Source organism: Ammospiza nelsoni, chromosome 3, assembly GCF_027579445.1.
Source record: "Ammospiza nelsoni isolate bAmmNel1 chromosome 3, bAmmNel1.pri, whole genome shotgun sequence".
Classification (NCBI taxonomy): domain Eukaryota; kingdom Metazoa; phylum Chordata; class Aves; order Passeriformes; family Passerellidae; genus Ammospiza; species Ammospiza nelsoni.
The window spans coordinates 78,336,013-78,356,598 of NC_080635.1; positions in this window are offsets into that span (position 1 = coordinate 78,336,013).

Here is a 20,586-nt window from a genome sequence, read left to right on the forward strand (position 1 = left end):
AGAGCACTGTAATACTTCAGACATATGCATACTTTCCATATATTGTTTAAACAATTTTGTCAATTTCCTTATTTCTTTTCAATGTAAGTACATGAATTTAAAACTCTATGTTATCTTTTAGGAGAATGGACTATGGTAAAGTCATAAAAAGTAAAATTCAGTAACTTTTGACGTAATTTTCAATCTGTAATGCACAAAGTTTCTGGCAAAGTTTATGCCTTGATGCAAGAAAGCCATTGAGGCATGCACTGGAAAACATCCACCACGGGCAGCTACAGACCCCCTGGGAACCCAAGGTGTCCACTGCCAGGACATCCAGGGGAGAGCCAGCTCCCATTTCCCTCAGGAACCAGCAGAAGTGCACTGAGGAACAGGCAAGATTAAATCTCCTGAGTCCCACTCTCAGATCTGAGCAATCCCACTCAAAATTAAGAGCATCCTCACAATACAGAGCAAGCACCCATGAAATATTAAACATAGATCCAGCTTTGCAATGCATGTTAGTCTTCACAATAAAAGGTATTATGATACTGTCACCCTGCAAAATCCTATTTTCACCCTAAATACTGAATGATGAGACATCCACTATTTCTTGGTACTTATTCTTTGTTGAGTTGTGTTTTTATTGGGGATTTGAACACAGCTAATCCAAACTCTGCAGTGTAGACAAATGTATTAATCATATCCTGCATGCCACCTTGCATTTAAGTGTGAGCATTTTATCCACTTATTTTTAAGGGACCAATTTAAGATGAGGTCGCAATACAATTTTACAAGAAGACAACTGAGCAAACAAAGATTGAGACATAATAGTTTCTTTTCTGTGAGAACCAGAAGCTTCTTTGGTAGAGACGAATCCTTTGAAGATAATAGCTGCCAATTACTTGAGGATAAAGCGAAGTGTATGGAGAGCCTGGATTTTTTTTTCTATCTTCATTAGAATTTTACTAACATAGCTGTAGATTTTACATTCATATTCACCTGTTGTGTCCTAGTGCACTGCAGACAAGTATTTCTCTCTATACAGTAGTATAGTAAGGGAGAAAAAACATCTATATTATATATGGGAGTAGGTGGCATTAACTTGAATAGTTAATAATTTTTACTGTGCAAGTACCAAATTAGATGAGGAATATGCCTGCGGAAGGAAGAAAAAAAAAGTCAATATGTTTCTAACTGTAACTTATTTTGGTCAAGATAGTACCCTAATTTCAGATTCCAAGCATAGGGATTAACGTGATAAATATGCAAACTTGCACAGCTAAGGTAAGATGCAGTGCACAGTAAATATTTTGCCAGCAGCTAAGTGATGAGCCCACGTACTGCAAGTGACAGCTTTACTGGAAGCAGAAAGGGAGCCCAGGTAACAAAGAGTTTGAACCTGGCAGTAAAAGACAATATTCTATTTTAACAAAGATTCAATAAGTCTGTTTTAATATAAATGTTGCCATAGCCAAACAGATTTCTAAACTGTGGGTTTGTTTTTCTAGGCTGCTAGGTGAATAGAGATGAACAAACTCCTTGGACAGCATTTAAAAACAATATTTTTGTTAGACTGCACTGCTGAGAGTTGGGAATGAATATTGAATAATAAGTATTTCATATTTCTCTGGGTCATGTTCCTCTGTGGATATTTGCATTATGAAATATATAACAAAAAAAAGCATTAGTCACCACACATCAGAGCCTGATCCAGCACCCACTAAAGTAAGAGCAAAAACTGCCACTGACTTCAGTGGAAATTGGTTCAGGCCTACAACACTTTTGTTCAAACTGTACATTTTTTGCCAAACGTTGATAGTGGAACAAAGCTTCTGACAGCAAAAGCCATTGCCACATTGCCCTTTCCCTGTGGCAAACACCTGGGAGGAGCAGTGAGCTGTGTAGGACTGGAGAAGGGCTGCTTGCACAACAAAGGACATCTACAGCCAGACAAAGGGAAGGAGCCAGATGAGACAGAAAGCAGGAAGAGGAGCCAAAGGAGAGTGGTTTCTGAGGAAGATGTTGGTCTGACTTGTAAATTAGAAATGGGGAAGCTGGGACAGAGTCCGAGGAAAGCTGGAGAGGAGCTGCTGGCCAGCAGTGTTGCAGGGTCAGAGGGAAGTTTCCATGGCAAAGCCTGGGGTAGTTGGAAAGAGGCAGGCAAGGTGTTGAGACATCAGAAGAAATAACAGAGAGAAAGCTCAGCAAGATACAACAGCTGCTGTGGCCACAGTCATCTCCAAAACACAGAAAGGAGTTTGTCTGGTGAAGGCTGGGCTGCAGCAGTGCATCACTGCTCAGGGGCCATTGCAGACAGTGATGGGCACAAGATTCAGTGTGAGAGGAGGGTGCTAATGAAAGGGATGGGCTACAGGCACTCAGACACAAGTGTGCTTTCCTTCAAAGATGCCTTTGTCAAGGCTTTTGAAGAACTGAGAACTAAATCACTATTAGAAAACATGGGAAATAGTTGAAGCTGTTAAGGCAAACCAAATAAAAATAAAAAACCACATTAAATGAAGAGAAACAATTTTGATAGTTTATACACTTTATTGCTTCTATTCTCTCAAAACTCAATAGCTGCATTTTATTCCTATATTTAAATTAAACTAAAACAGATAAAACCTGGAGTCATTGTACATAATTAATAGAATATAAAGAGATAACCTGAGGGTGGTTTTAGTGGTTTAAACATTCTATATTGTTTTCCTGAATCTTTGAATAAATATTTCTCAGAACAATAAATTTTAAATTAGATTATTTTTAAGAGGAGGATGAAATTACAGAACTGTTGCAATGTATTTTCTTCCTAGAAAATAAAAAAACATGGCTGAATGGTTTTCTGATGAATTTCAGATGCTTGTGTTCACCTGGCCTGTGTAGCATTTGCAATGTTGTACATTTGGTAGAGAATTTCAGTTCTCAGTTACTCTGTCCTGTGACAGCAAAAATCCAAATAATACATTTGAAATGCAAGACTACAAGAGAAAAGTTATTTATTTTAATTATTCACATCAGTGATATTGTAGCAGTGCCTAAGAAACTTAAAAATATTCCTGTTTTGATAAAAGCTCCTCTTAGAAATAATTAAAAAGTCTTGACTGACTGGAGAAAAAAATTGTTGAAAACAGGAAAAAAACAAGTATCCTCAATTTTCAGCCAGGAAGCAACACACAGGAAGCCTCTGTGGCAAAGCAGAAGTTTAAAACCAATCTGGTGACTTGTCCAGAAATTACTTGCCAAAGGGAATAGCACTATATCCATAAATAAGAGTTTTAGATTGTGGTCCTTTAATCTTTAACATGGACAAAATCAGTGTCTTTTTCAGTAATGCACAAAAATTTCTTTTCAGGTCATAAGCAACTTTGTCGACTTAAGTAGAAACAAGCAAGCAAGCAAACAAACATCAAAAAATATACTTTTAAAATATGCTGTAAATGATAAAAAAGGATGAGCCCTTAAAAAAAAATAGGCAGCAGCTTTGCTTGAATTAGGTGGCTGATGTATTCTATTAAAGTCACCTGTCGCTACAGAGATTTAATAAGAGTCCTTCAGAACTGAAAACAACAGCATTTGTTACAAGAAGGATGCAATAGCAATCAGTAGCTCCCATTATTTTATTTTTTCAAGACTACATTAGTAATATTTTTATTTGTCTTTGGGCAGCAATCAATTTTCTCACTTTCTGACATTGTATGTCATCAGGGCACATATACCAGAAATTTAATAAATAAATGTATTTATTACCTGGTCATTTTTACTGCTCCATCAGCAAACCCTTTCCCCTGCCCCATTGCTAGGAAGACGTTGCTGGTTCCTCAGCCTTACAGACCACATGTAAAGGAACTGAGGTCAAACCTTAGGGCTGTTCTGGTCCAGCATTGATACAGATGAGCAAGAAAAGAGAGTTACCAGGACTTAACCAGCTTCAGGTGGGGGGATGCCTTCATCGTGTGGCAGAACATTAACTGAACTTATGTTATCTGTAGTTTTTGAGGGGCAGGGGAAAGCAATAAGAAAAACCTTATGTTGTCTTTAACAGAGTGAAAAAAAATTGCAAATCTGATAACTATAAATCTCAAAAAGCTTTGTTTTCTGGTGACTGTGGTATTAAGGAAGTCTTATCAGGCTTCAACCTGATAAGTAATGTAGATAAGTAATTGCGAGCTGGGGCTTCCTTCTCTTCAAAGCAGACAGTGTGATCAACTTGGAGTAACACAAGTAATGAGGCCTCAGATAGCAAAGACATGGCAGACTTTATCTGACATGGCCCTTAATAGCATTGTTTTAATTGCCAGAAATCTCTAAAACCTCATGCTGGGCTGCAGACAAAAAGTGCCTTCTGCAGGCATTTAGATTGCTGTTAAGGAGCTACTTCCTTCCATTGCATTGCTGGGATTTTTTCTGTCTATTGGGAGCCTTTCAGAGCCTGGGATGATAAAATAAAGGTGGAGCAACACTCTTAGCATGAAATGAAGTGCTCAGTGGAGGAACAGGTTGAGACCAGCTGCTTTTGCTGTAGCACATGGAGGTTTCAGAGGAATGTAGGAAATAAAGGCGCTGAGGTAGCAAGGGTTAACCATGGTTGAAAAAAATTATTTAAGACTAAATTAAATACCATAGATATTATGAAAGCAGTGAGAATTGATTTCATAATGATAGAGGTCATCCAGTACTCTCTAATTAGTTGCATATTACTGCTTACTATGAAATGTGTGAAATTAGAAGCCTCACAATACACCAAAATACTACATTAGGCCAAACCAGCAGCTTCAGCTAGAGGAGAATTGTTTTATTGCATTTCTCCATGAGAGCCTGTTCTCATTTGTTGTACACTTGTCAAATTCAGCATTTCAAGCTCAGCTTTTTAGGCTAGATATCTGTGAATTCTTGGAGGAAGACATGACTGAAATAGTTCAGCTCTTGTTAAAAAATGTCACTAGGTAAAGAATGTTTCAGAAAACACATTAGTCTGTGAGCTGAGAAAAACTGCTGCAAGAGAGACTGCTGTCTCTAGGACAGTAACTTTCCTCCCGTGAAAAGCTGAAAATCTAGAGAAAATTAAGTATTAAGGATAGAGAACAGCCCCTCTGATACTTCAGCACTGGGAAGGACAGGGGTCACTAGCCACCTTTGTCAGGTATCTGTGCAGCTCTGAGAAGGAAGATTCACAGGGTGCAGGCAGTGCTAAGCAGGGATGATCATGCCAACTCTTTGGGGTTTCTCCACAGCAGTGCAGTACTCAGGTGCACGAACCTGAACTCTGAAAACAACAGCTCTGTGTTAGCATGAGGCTGCACAGAGACTAACCCTTTTCTTCTTGGCCAGTCTCAGGGAAAGAGGAAAGGCAGATTAGGTTAAGCAGAGGTGTTGCTTCCAGCAGAGGATCTGATTTCTGTAGTTGTAGCTCTACTGTACTTGTTCTCACAATAAGAGTGACACAGCAAGTTCCAACTAGAGAGGCTGAGAAACCCAATAAACCAGAGATATTTGACACAGAAAAACCTACCTCCTATTTATTAAATTGTGAGTAATCCCAGCTGCAGTTGCTTGGAACTGGAGTTGTACAATTGATAAACCTTGTGCTACTGTTCTTGTTCTCCTTAGGCACTAACTCCAGTGGACTAAACCCTCCAGTGGACAGCCCTCTAGAACTACCTGTATTTCATAGGGAGCAAAACTTACATGTCTGAACTTCTTGAAAGCTCTTCAGGTGAGAGTTTTCCAACTTCATCCACTGATAATCATTAATTTAAAAGAGTGGACTAACCCTGCCCTGTCTTGAAGGTAGGAAGGGTTTTGGTGAAGCAGAACCCTTCATGAGTCCAATTAGCTCATGACTTAAAAATCTATTTTTAATTTCAGTAGCTCAGTATTACTTTAAGATTTCAGTAGTTTGATATCTTCTTTTCACATGGAAATTGAACACATATGTAGCTTCATATTTAGTTAATACCAGTAAGACCTGAAATATTACTTTTAAAATTCAGCTAATATAAAGACTTTATAGATTGACAAGTGTTAAATTTTATCTCTTTTCATCCCTGTCTTCTGTTACCTTCATAACTAAGTCTGTCCAAGGTTGCTTTTGGATAAATACTTTCACTCAGTAATTATTCACTCCCTGGTCCATGCAAAATGCATGCATATGCACGGTTAAAAGTAAGGACAGAAACCAACACAAATGTTAATGGACTGCTTTAAAACTGCTTTTAATGATTCTTTTGCTGTGTTACATAAAGTCCATATTTTAAGATAATTCAAGAGTTTTATAGGAGTTTAAGATTAGGAAGCACCTTTAGTAGTACTGATGCACGGAGATGCTTATGAAACTGTAAAAGTCAGTGATTTTTCATTCTTGATGATCAATTTTTGTCTTTATGTGTGTAGCAATTACAGTACAACCCAGAATCCATCGGTTGCCTTGCCCAAATTTAGTTTGATTTTTTAAATTTGAAGGCATTCTGTGGAAAAGCCATCTTTCCTAACTTTTACAATTCAGCATCTCAGTTATCTACTGAACTAGGTGCAAGCTTCTTATACAGAATCCTGAAACAACTGAGTTTGGCAGGGACCTCTGGAGATCACCTAATCCAAGCTTCCTAGTCACAGCAGGGACTGTGACACACAGTCCTATGACACGTTGCCCAGGACTGCAACTAGTCAGGTTTGAATATCTTCACCAAAAGAGACTCTGCAACATCTCCAAACAGTCTGTTTTGGTACTCAGCCCTTCTCAAAGTGACAAAAAATCTTTCTGACATTTAGAGAGAATTCCAAACAATTTCCCTGAGTCTTCTCTGGCCTCAGCCTTTCTGTGTATGAAAGGTATTCTAGTCCCCTAATAATATCAGGTATCCAGGTGCCCTGGACACTCTCTGTAACTCCATGATGTACTGGGGAGCCCATAGCTGCATGCAGGACTCCATGTGTGGCCTCATCAGTCCTGAACAGAGAGGAAAGATCACCTCCCTTGACCTTCTGGCAAGAGTCTGCCAAATGTAGTCCAGGATGATGTTTGACTTCTTCACCATGAAGACCACGTTGTTCATCTTGTTGCTCACCAACACTCCTGGGTCATTCTCTTCAAAGCTACTTTCCAGATTATCAGTCCCAGCATGTATTGGTGCATGACTTTGTTCTTCCCCAGGTGCAGGACTTTGCATTTCTTTTTGTGAATTTCTTTAGGTACCTCTCTCCAAACCTTCCATGTCCCTCTGAAGGGCAACATGACCATCTTGGATATATCAGTCATAAGAGACAGGCACCTACAAACACATCAGATCCTTTTAGCAGCCTTAAATACTGTCTTCTCCATTAGCTGTAGAGGCAAACTAGAAACTTGATTAGTACAGTCACTATTATCTAGGTGGCTGAAGTTAAGGAATTTATACCCTACTCTTTTGCCAACTCAACCGATTCTTTCTTGGCTATTCTCTACTAAGTAATGTTCATCATGATATGAACAAAATGTGGATTATTAGTACCAGTCATCTACAGTTCTATGATCTTCTCTGCAATACTTATGTAAGAAAAGACTTCCCTTTTGTATGCACCAAAATCTCAGTTGCTTCCTGGACATATCCCTGTTCAGTGCACATTAATAACCCCATCATGAAAGAATAGATCAAAACCTTAGAATCATAGAATAGGTTAGGTTGGAAGGGATATTAAAGGTCATCCATTGCAATGGGCAGGGACACCTTTCACTAAACCAGGTTGTTCAGAACCCTATCCAACCTGGCCTTGAACAACTCCAGTGATGGGACATCCACAACTTCGGGTAACCTATTCCAGCATCTCTCTAATCTCCCAGTGAAGAAATTTTTCTATATATCCAATCTAAAGCAACCCCCTTTTAGTTTAAAGACATTCGTGCCTTGTAAAAGTCCCTCATCAATTTTCTTGTAAGCACATTCTATGTTTTATCTTGATTTTGGTTTTCTCTCATAAAAGAATCCATGGGAGCAATTTATTGTCAGCTATGCAACAACTTCTGTTTTTCCCATGAGCTCCACTCTCATCTGTAAGCTGGTGACACTGAAATCTATATCTGGTGCTATGCTTATATCACAGTGACTGAGCTTTTTATGACCTGCACATCTTCTAGGAGCCCTGAATTCTTGCATATTCCAAAATATTTATCACAGACTTGACAACAGTTAAAATCATGAGATTATTTCAAAAAATATAAGCACTTGATATTTGACAGGGCTCCAAGCTATACTTTTTTTCTTTGGTGCCCAGTGGCTCCCGCACAGACTTCACACCATTATTGCAGCACTAACATGTTTGGTATCTTTCTCTTATTAAAAACATTTGCTTTCAGTTTGAGTAAAGCAGTGGATGGAGAAAAAAATATTCACTCACTGGGAGCACAGAAAAGCAGTTATTCCATATTTTAAAAGTTACAGGAAATTCCACATCTGCTGATTAATGGGAGCCCTTCTGCTGTGCATTTTTAGCCTCATAATTTTAATTGAAGGTTAGTTAGTCTTTCTCAAAGCAATAGGCCAGATTTTGAACACGAGTGTTCTGCCAAACATCCAGGCCCTGCTCCTTCTTTCCCCCTGCTAAAGAGACATTATTGCTACAGTAGTGCCTATTGCTGCAGGCTGAAGTTGTATTTTCATTTGCAGGAGGTCTCTAAGGACATTGCATTCCTGGTGTACGTGCTTCCCATCCTCACTGAATGTTGTGTCTTTTCTCTCTCAGCAAGTGAACATGAGGGGAAACTAGACAGATACAGCCAGATAATTGACTTTATCAGTGACACGAGGTTTAGCTACTTAGGGCCCCACTGCTCCAGCCAGGCTCCAATAGCTTACACAGTAACAGCGGGAGGATTGATAAAGAACTTCTTAACTGTTTTGAGGGATAATATAAAATTTATCCAGATTATTCATTCCATTCCTCGAAAATGGCTTGCTTTGCAACCTGTTCCTGCTAACAGCCGTGTGCACCTAGTACTAGGCAAACCATGGAGGTTTGTCTTATATCCCAGAATGTCTCTGTGTACAAGCTTAAGATGGATTGACTTACAAAATGAAAAATCAAAATTCAGCCTCCAGGTTAATATTTTTGATCAAGAGATGGGATTTTTTTAAAGAAACACAGCTGAAGATTTACATAAATATCCTTAAAGGACGTTTAAAAAATAGTTTTGGTTTTTTTCACATTAGACCTTCCTATAAAGGTTACATGGGCTATTTTTGGAGTTGATGTTACAAATTTTGGCTCAAACAGTGGAGAAAACAGAGGCTTAAAATTGCTGCAGTGAGAAAAGAGCTGCCTGATGCTTTCTTTGCTCTATGTCCAATGAATTAGGAAATATTGTTGCCTTGGAAATCAAAGAGCTTTCAGAAAACTGAATTCCCTGTGTAGTTCGAAGACTAAACCTACTTGGAACAAGAAGGAAATGGACTTTGTGATATCACTGTAGTATTTCTAGCAAAGATGAGTCACAGGGCTTGACCAAATATAGTATTGCTTTTGGGAAGCTAGCCTTTAATTGACACTTTTAAAATTTTTTCTGTCTCCGAGAAAACAGGCTCAGGTTTCTCTTGTAGAAAATCTGGCAAAAACAACATTCTTTTTCAAATGAACCCAGGAAATTTCGTGAAATAACCTAATTGGGATGCAGACTACAGAATACAAAAGACAGAATACGCATTTGAAACCTCAGATTTGAAAGACACTTATACTCGTGGATGTTTCTCAACACAAAAGTTGCTCCACTGGAAATGTACTGGCACTCAGGAAACCATCTTCAAATCAGTGTAATTGCTCTTGTAGTTCAGTACTTTGCTGGTGCAAATGTCACACTACAATTTTTCCATTTCTTTTTTTTCAATGCTCAGAGTGACATGATCCAACAGAATAGAGAAAGTAAAAACAGAGTTTACCAGAGTCTTATATAGATTTAGTTCTTTCGTGTGTTAATATTAGATACCCACTCCTTTGTGAATAAAGCAAGAAACAAAGAAATCTGTTAAAATTCTGCAATAAAATGTAATATAGAATCTCCTTCCAGTACCTGGAGGAAACCTACAGGAACAGTGGAGAGTAATGGTGTACAAGAACAGGTAGTGATAGGATAGGGAGGAATTTAGACTAAAAGAGAGTAGGTTTGGATTAGAAGGAAATTAGAAGGAAATGTTAGAAGGAAATTCATTACTGTGAGGAAGGCAAGGCACTGGGACAGGTTGCCCAGAGAAGCTGTGGATGCTCTAGCCCTGGAAGTGTTCAAGGCCAGCTTGAATGAGGCTCTGAGCAAACTGGTCTACTGGAAGGTATCTCTGCCAAGAGCAGCAGGGTGGAACTACATTAGTATGTAACTCTGAACTTCATATAAAGTGTTAGCAAGTTCTCCTCACAGTTTTAGACAAAACAATCCTTTTCCAGCCAAGAACCAAGGACACCATTACAGCTTCAGGCCCAAAAAGTGCAACCAAGAGCAAATTGAGGAGAGTAAACTGGGAATATGGGACTTCATAACCTGAAGCTGTAATTGGACAATTAACCCCAATATGTAAATGGACCAAAACTTATAAAAGTGTAAAAACTCATGACTCTCCAACCCTCTTGGGTTTAACCTTGGCTGGGCTCTTGTACTGCCCAGGGTGTATCCTTTGAAGGCCTTTTTAATAAATACCTACTTTATTCCTTTAACACTGTCTAGCCTCTCTTCTAGGTAGCCTCTTAAGGCATCATTACCTTGATGACAACCTCTTTTAAGCAATTTTCGCACCTCTGTATTATTATTCTTGATTTATACCAACATAAATCAAGGAAGAACTGGGACAAGCTATTTAAAAATTCAGCAAGTAGCTGAAGAGACCATTTATATTATCTTGGTAGAGGCATTTAAAACCAATATTTAATGAGTATGTGACTCATCAAGTTAAAATTGTTTTTAACAGAGCCTGATACCAAACACTAGATTGCCACTAAGTCACAAAGAAAGGCTGAGATGTTAAAGGGCAATTTGTAGCTTTGCTGGATAATTTAGTATAGACTTACTTGGAAAGCGTTTGACTCAATAATTTATTCTAAATCATCTGGGTTTTTATTTGTTTGAGGTTTTTTTTCCCTAAAAGCGTCTTCCATTTAGATTTTGGGATTCTATTTTGATTTGTTTTCCCAACAAGTAAGTTCTGTTGTAGAAGTGCTACTTTAAAATGTTAACTATAATATACTCAGCTGATGTAAATTGCTATAGTATCCACATGGATCATCATTAATTCACATGTATGTTAGGTATCAAAGGCACTGAAGATGTAAGAACTTACATCTTTTATTTTATTACTGTAATTAATCCTAAAGGAGTTGCTTTAAGAATATTGGCAACACTAACTCATCTGACCAGCATGTTCTTTCATTCCCATTAGGACAAAAACAACCTTAAAACGAAATTACTATCAGCTGTAAAGATAACATATGCATTTACAAAAAGGAAGCAGTTAAATACAAACATTTTACAAACACCTGACAAATTTACATAGTATAGCATTCACACTTTGAGAAAACTAATGGAAAACATTGTTGAAAAATGCATTTTTTGTTGAGGTACTATGGCCCTAGAGAGTCTTGCAAAACTTTTCAAATAACAAGATTTCTGGTTTGGTTTGTCACTAGAAAAAAAAAGGACAAGTAAAAAAAGAATTATGCTATGATTTAAAAACTACCTTCCCTCAAGATGAAAATCCAAAAACACATTCACTCCTGACAGGATAATTTCTTAGCTAGTTCTAATCTTCAAAGGCATATTCTGAGGTGATTTTTGCCACATGCAAATGATTTTGGTTTTTGTTTTTCTGGTGTTTTTCTAGAGGAAGGGACTTTTCAAACGTTCTCTCTCTTTCTTTAAAAATGCTAAATAATCTCAGAGAAGTGCAACATTGAGGCTGCAGCCAAGGTGTTATATCCAAGTTGGAGGGTGTTTAATATCCTGCAAATATGGTGTCTTATCAGCCGAAGGAAGAAGAAAACAGCAGTCTATAGGCAGAAGTTTTGGAATTCTTCTGATTTGTGAACTGCTATAGTTAGCCCAATGTTGTTCATTTGAAACTCACATGAGTGCTGAAATCTCTAAGTTCTCCCAACCTTTTTATCACTAGAGTCTTTCAGAAGACAGAAAAAACTACACAGTGAAAATGTAGGAAATATGAACAGCACATTTTACTGCATATGGCCCTGATATGTTCCATCTGAATATAAAAGTACTCGGGTTGTTCCCACTGTTTGCCTAATGGCCAAAAGAAAATCAGAATTCTCCTCACTCCTCTCTAACATAATGACGCAAATCTCATTCTTCTACAAGGCAGTGTGGTGCTTGTTCTGTAAGTTCCTTTTAAAGGAAAGTTGTATCTATGCTATATCATGAACACTTTCTTGGAATCTCCTAAGCACACAAAAAGTTAAAAACAAGAGCTTTCTACTGATTTCCGCAAGACACCATAATTCTCTGAAGATAGGAGTCAACTGTTTCTTCTTTGAGAAACTGAAGCTTTGGACAGTGCTTAACAGTTCCAATACCCCCATTTTTTTAGTTGCCTTTTTTACTGTTACCAAAAGACTCTTGCTGTGGCCTGATAATGTCTAGTACAGGTGCCTGAATAGAGGGTGTATCAGAGCTCTGAGCACCAAGTGACATCCTGCCGAGGCTTTATTTCTGGACTGTCAATGAAGTTGAAAGCTCCTGAGGGATTCCAAAATGGGCCACTACCAAAGACTGATCAAAAGGAGTCAGAAATCAAGCAATTTCCTCTAATTGGATCCTTGCAGCACTTACAGAGAGAATTATTTCAGAAACCCACTTTTAGAAGACGGCGTGTAGGAAGGCTCAAATGCCGTACAGCTAGAGTACCAGTAATTAAAATTGGACTCCCATTCATTGTATAATTTAGAGATGACTGATTCCCTGAATACTGAGAAAATCCCTTTCATCCTTACCAAACAATACCCAAGCCTGGGACAACCTACCTTCTCTATTTTCAGACTCAGTTCTACTATTCTTATCTTCTCTATGTTAGCAAACCCTGCTCAGGTGCTCAGGAATAGTGTGAAATGTTTAGATCAGTACAGTTCTTCTAAGGGCTGTGGGGAATAAAAGGGATGCCTTGAATTTAAAGCACTGTCAGCAGTGGGCTGAAATTGGTGATAGGTTGTGGTGATAGCATGGCTGTGCATTTATAATGTTACTTTTGGATGGCACCTGCACCATTGAAGGTGTGTGCCCTGCTGCAGAGAGGTTTGATGTGACACTTAAAGGCACATATCAATTAGCTGAAGTCAGGGTGCTTATTCTCATGCAAATTATGCATTGTGAACATGAGAAGCAAACTCAGACTAACATCTGTCATATACCACCTACAAAAGATTTCTGCTTTCATGTCTCAAGGCTGTCTTGGTTTAGCCATAAATCGTATTTTGACAGGGTTTAATAAAATACAAATTATGGAACTAGTGAGTCATGCTCAGTATTTCCATCAGACAAATTCAAATGGGTGTACATTTTAACTGAACTGTAAATAGATTAAATTGTAAACCTAATCCTTGGAACTTTTGCAGCTTTACAGATTTTAGAGGAATATGATTTCTCATCCAGAATTCATTCCTAAATTAATGCTGAGCATGACTGTGTAATGTGTTTGTTATGAGGCAGGATTAAAGGGATTTACCCAACACTATATCAGATGCTGTATGTGGTTTAGACATCCACATAAGCATTTTTTCTTACATTTATTCGCCAGAAGGTCTCTATAAATAAAAGGAATCAAAATGTTCTTTAATTCCTTTGTAGTGTGGTGCTGCCAGATTCATCCTGGGCAACCACAAATGCACAGCCAGTGTAATTACATTAGGAGAGTGGCTGTTCCAAGCTTCCTTTGGGATCAAGAGCACCTGGAGCTCCAGCCCATGGCTCACCCAGCCATGCCCTGCCCTGCCCTGCCCTTAGGAAGCTGCAACCATTGAGAGAGAGCTCCATCCCTCTGCTTTGAGAGGGCCTCAAAGCAAATTCCCTTGTCCGTTTGGAATTTCATATAAATGCATTATTCGTTCCTGATGTGCTGTGATTCCCCTCTAATTTCTATCTCATAGAATTGTTTTTGCTGTCAAAAACATGATTGTATTTTTACAGCACGTTAGGGAAATATAGTGTGAACATGAAGGGAAAAAAAGAAAGGATGAAAAGAGAGAAAAAAAAAAAGTTGATATGTCCAAACATTTTGATCAAACACTTGTAAGAAATAGGAAAAAATAGAAACTTTTTATGAAATGTCATTCAGTGTTGAGTGAATCTGGAAGGAACCTTTTATTTGCTTTCTGTTTTTCCTTTTTCTGTTTCTTTTTACTTCTTTGTTATTTTTAATTCCCTCTTGGGATGCCTACTACATATTGCTCATGCAATGAAGTATTATGGAACTAAGAGAGGAATATATTAAAGCAAAAACTAGTTCAGCTAAATGGTCTGTGTGGTTTCCTTTTGTCAGAAATCATCTTTGCATCATGAACTGCTTCCTGAAAAGTGTAGAAGTGTCCAGATAGCCAAGCCCCTTAATGGGCTAATGTGTATAAGAATGACATTATGTTACTCCTATTCCTCTTTGAAGGTTGACGTAATTCCCTTTAAATGGGTTTTTCAAGCAACTTTTTTTTATGTATCATAGAATCATAGAATGGCCTGGGTTGGAGGATCATCATTGGATGATAAAGATCATCTAATCCCAATCCACCTGCCATGGGCAGGGACACCTTTCACAAGAACAGGTTGCTCAGAGCCCTGTCTGACCTGGATTTAAACTCTTCTAGGGATGGGGTAGCCACAGCTTCTCTGAACAAAGCTGAAAAAAGGAGCTGTAATGGTTTTAAAAGTGAAGTCCTAGAGCAAGTGGTGTGCATGATTTATTACCTATTTCCAGAAGTAAGAGGTATGTCTGGGCTGCAGTTTACACATATGTCCAATATTCATCCTGACAACTCAAAGGAAAATGGCCTCCATTTCATCATAAGGGATGCTTTGTCTCTTTTTACATTCCATTTCTTTGATTATGAAGAGCTTATTAGCAGGCTGAAGTATTTTCTTTAACCCACAGAATGTGTATGTCTGGAGAAGACTGAGCTGCTTTGGATCTAGTTCTCAGTAATAGGAAAACTCTCAATAAACTTAATCTACAAAAAGATAAATTAAAAGCAACATTTTTTTGGTTTCAAACTAACAATTATTTTCAGAATGAATCATCCTCATTTGGTTTTTAATTTTTTTTAAACATTTCACATAATTTGTTAAACAATGAGTACAAATTTAGTTTTTGTTCTTTTTTATTGACAAATTGTGAGCAGAGCTGCATTAGTAAACTTTTTCAGAAAGAACATCTGCATCTTTTCTTAAGGCAGAAGAAAATATGTCTTTAAAGTTTTTATATTTTGGAACTTACTGCCATTGTATTTATTTCATTTTACAATACAGAGAAAAATAATTAAAAAATATATTAGAAAAAGCTGTTGCAGAACATAAGTTTTCTGCTTTGGGATAAATGAGTAATGGCTACATAACTGTCATCACACAATCAATTTTAAGCCTTCTTTCATGGTATACAGCTCTGGGCTTGGGCAATGCAACTAATTAGAGGGTGAAATCAAAGCCATATATCTTTCTTCTCTTGTGGATTTTTACTCCTTGTCTTTAAATGGCTATCATGCCCTTCTAACTATATGAAATAAAATTAAATTGCATTTTTCCAACCAACATTTTCATATTTCTGTCAAATAATGTTCATGTGCTAAAAGAAAAACATATTAGTAAATGAAAGGCACTGCTGTCAGTTGTAGATAAGAGAAAAGAAGTCCTTATGAAACTGCTGCTCTTCATGGTCTAGAGTATAGCCATGAGCACTGCTGCTGTTCTAGGAAAAGGAAGGTTACAGTAAGAGAGTTCATGATTTAGCATCAGGTTTCAATGGCCAGCAGCATCTTAATTTAAGGATGCTATGTTAAAAATAGCTTAACTTATAGTCACACAAATGTGAAAATTTTGGCAGTTCTAATTTTACATTAAAGAAAGTTTTTATTTTTGTTCTTCTAGTGCTTTTCTTGATAGGTGGTTTTATCAAATTTGCAGAGATTTGCTGAACTGATTCTTTTAAGTCCAAAGCCAAATTATGTACTGGGTACTCTAATTCTGAAATTACCTTTTACATGTTTTGTGATTATGACCAAGAGAGTCAAAGACAAAATTCCAGGAGCAGGCTGAACAAAAGGTAATTGATGATGTTCTGGGCAGATCTGCTGATATATACTTTTCCATAAATATGAGAGCCCTGGAAAAGATTGAAAGGCAAAAGGCAATTCCTGTATTAATATTTTTGCATTTTTCACACCAGTTTTGGTATCCACAAATTTTGCAGATGTTCACAGACCCAACTATAAACTTTTATCTCAGCGAGAACTCCAAAGCTAGAAAAGAAAATTCAGCCAAATATATGTTTTCTGAATTTCAAAAAATACTACTAGACTTACAAAGACTGATTGTGTTTTATACTCTACCTAGTAGAATAAAGGTGTCTGTGAAAAAGACATATGTTTACAAAGGAAAATTATTTTAGTCATTAAATTATTCCTTGTGCATTCAGATCTACAAAAAGTACTAGTTTATGTGTTCCCAGGAAGGTCAGAAAACAGTTTCTTTAAGAGCTTGTTTTTTCATTGTCTAGTTAGTAAATTTGTAATAGTACTAATCTAATCACAGGAAGATTTTTTAAAGGTTATCCATCATTATCAAGATCACCATTGTCATGAGATCAGAAGCTGATACTCAAAACCTTGTTTAATTTTCTATCTGAGGCACCAACCCTGCAGTGGTACCTCATTTCTCCTAGAGACCTGCCCTCCTCGTGTAAACTGTATGAGCTCATTGAGGCACAAACCCCTGAACCCATCACAACAAAGTTCTTGCTTTCTTGAAGGAAGTAATGCATCTCACTCTAAAACTGATCAGAATTTTGCCTCTAAGTGCCTCTCTTTTCTCCAATAAGTATGAAGAAAGCCACAATAAATAGCTGAAACACAGACATCTGCGTAGCAAACAATTAAATTTACATGAAATGAAATCTCTCCTGAAGGGTCTATAATTAAAGAGCAATTATATTCCCAAGTTACATGAAGAGGATCCCACCCACTGTAGTCTTTAAACTACTGCTGCTATTATCTATTTGCAGTGAGCTAAAACAAGCAGATTTGGATCAAGGTTGACATCTCATTATACTTTGTCTCATACAACCACTGTCTCAAAGCATGAGACTTTCAGTTTGAATGTGAATGGGTAAGGAAGGGGCAAGAGAAACAGTACAACAGCAACATTATGTGCCTACAGATATTAACTAATAATTGGTGTATTAATTAAAAATCACTATTTGTTTTCTATAAGATGAATCATCAAAAATCATAAATCCATAAATTCAGAGATACTCACAATCACCACTGAGTCTTATCTGGATAAAATGTACTTCTGCCATGATAGAAAAATTATTTCAAGTAACCTTCAGGGGAAGAATATACAAACTTTACACAAGAAAAGAGGTGAGAATATCAATGATGAAGAGCACAAGAAACATTTTACAAAAAATCAAAATATATTTTTTTAATTTGGTTCAAAATCCTTCCTTAAATATTTTTTCTTTTCTTCCTGTCTTGCTTTTGTCATTTCTGGTCTCAAATAATAAGAATAAAAATATTTTGAATTGTATCTCTTTTTTTCATAATATAGTGTGGTAAAATAGCCTTTGCTGTTTACACATAAACCAGTAATAGTAACCAAAATTTGCAGTTTAAAGTCAGCTAAAATCAGTATTCCTGTAACTGCAAAATGCCTTGAATTGTACCTCTGTATTTGTGCTCTCTTCTGCCTACTGGATATCCAGAGGGAAAGGTGAAGTGGCCCAGTGGTGGTGAAGTACTCCTCTTGCTATCTCACAATACCTATTGCAATTTTTAAAAACCCTGAATGGAGACAATAACAAAATGAACAAGAAAACAGACTTGCAAGCAGGAAGGCATGAAAGCAGAACATATTACAGACTGACCAAAGAACAGGAGGCCCCCCAGGGCAGCCTTCTGGGTGTGATGTAAAAAAGAAAAAAACCTGTCAGGAAATATGTGATAGCATATGGAGGAGTAGATGATAAAACCTTTCAAACACAAAATCTGCAAGGGGTGAGATACTAAAATCTGCTGGAAGGTATTGGTGAGATGCAGCTACAAACCATGTTTGGAAAAGCACTCTGTGTACCTTACAAGCTTCCAAACTCTTTAAAGTAGTACACTTGTGTGGTTTTCATTTAGTTCCTTTTGTTTCTTCCAAAGGATGATTATTTCCTAAGCATTAACAAAGTGTGCAAAAGCATTATGTGCATGCAAAGACATTACTAAGTGTTGTACATGAAGAAATCTGTCTTCAATTATATTTGAAGCAATTACTTTGATATCATCTTTTGTTTACAGTAAGCTACCATGAACAAGGATGTCCCTCAGGAAAAAGGATTTGAGGAGGACATAGGAAAAAAAGGCTCTAAAAACAATGCTAGTTTTGAAGTTTTTTCTAAGGAGAAAAAAAAAAAGAATCATGTGCAATGTCTGTGCAATAAAAGAAATCCTCACTTACCAAAAAGAGTTTGACAACAGGAAACAGGAGGAAAATAGTTGGGATCCAAGGGATTTTAAGAATTAAAAATCAAAAAATGTCTACAAATTTTGAGGTAGCTGTGCCTAACACATTTTTGGGGTTTTGTTCTTCAGTGGGTATGTTTTTCTCAGGTAGCTGAAAAAGAACTAATTGCTTCCATGTTCAGTAATGTTCGGCTTTAGCTTCATTTCTTGAATGCAAGGACAAAGGAATGTAGTTGACATTCATGCTTTTATTTTTATTTTTTTCTTTTAGGTAACAATCTGTAAAATGAAGGCATGATTCATTTCATAGCTAGGAAATTATGCTGGAGCTACATGTAGAGAGCAGGAGCTCTTGAACTTGTTTTCTTCCACAATGAAATGTTGCGGAGGAGCACACCCACACCAGGAGAATTTTGGTGCCTGTGCCGTGCTGGGGGAGCAGAGGTGCAGGGACAGGAACCAGGCTGGGGCAGGGAGCTAGACTGCAGCACTGTCTTTGACCTCAGATCCCTGGCCAAATGAGCCTCTGGAGAGAACTGAAATGTGTGTTGTAAAAACAAGTGAGCAATGCTGCAGCCCGGGAGCAGACTGACGCCTCTTAGACATGAGGGGATCTTGCCTGGCAGGCTGTGTGATGGCAGCAGTGCTTTGTCCCTGGTATCCAGCATGACCCACAGCAGACATGGCTGTGTGACTGTGTTAAACCAGGCTTCCAGGCTTCTGGAATAGCATTAGGTGATATACAGCCTTAAAACAATCACTACAGACCAGCTCTGACACAGGAGCCTCTGTACTTATCAAGGAACTCAGAACAGCCCAAGGACATTCTGGCACGTCTAAGACACAGTTTGTGATAGATCTCATGCATAACCAACACTGCTATATCAAATTTTGCAAGCTTTAAAATCAATCCTTAAAATTATAAGACATGGGCCTATTCTGCCCATAAAACTCACATGAATAATTTTTGAGTTTGCTCACCCAGCCATCCACAGTAAAATTATACTAATTCTGTTGGATCCATGTATACCAAACTTGCCTAGGGGTAAACCAACTTTCTTAGGGTATTTTTTGTATGACAGTAGTATTTAATGAAAATAAGGACATAAGGATGTGACCAGAGTCCTAGGGCTTCCTCCTGCCTCTGCATAGTGGCAGACCCTGAACAGAGAGAATCAGACCTCTAATACATGGCCCATCTGTAAGAGCAGCAAACAAAAAAATTCTTAAGAAAGTAGATGGCATAGTACCTTGTTTAGTACAAACATATTAGCATGTAAATGGGAGCTGATATCTTTGAGACCTACAGAAAGAGCTTGCAAGTTAAAACTAAACTGAAATACAATTTTAATACACTTGAAAAAGTATCATGAACAATGAGAAGCTTTCCCTTATCAAAATCCTTTTATATTGCCTTTTTGCTTTTGTTTCTCTAGTCACAGGAAATACCTTTGTGTGTGTTTTCAACATCTAAATGCACTTTCTTGCCTTAATTATGAAATCAGAAGTTAGGAAAACAATATTCTTTGTGCTTTGCAGGTTTCCCCTATGAGAAATGCAGGTTACTGCAGTATGTTTGTCTAAGTGCCATGCTTACAACTGTAGCTCCCATTGCTAGCTCAGTTTTCAGCATTGCCCCTGGCCCTCTCTTAATATTTTCCTTGTTTCTGAAGCTCCTCATAAGGTGAAAAGAAGCCATTACTGAAAAATATAGTAAAATGTAGATTTCTCCTGGAAAAGAAGGGTGAATAATTTGTTAACTGAATCATAGCCTCATTTAGGTTGGAAGAGACCTTTAAGATCATTGAGTAGAGCCATTGAGCACTTCCACCAGCTGCCCCAGTATCCTTGAGTGGGTCCCATCTGGCCCCATGGACTTTTGTGTTTCCAAGTGGTGTAGCAGGCCACTGACCATTTCCCCTTGGATTATGAAGATTT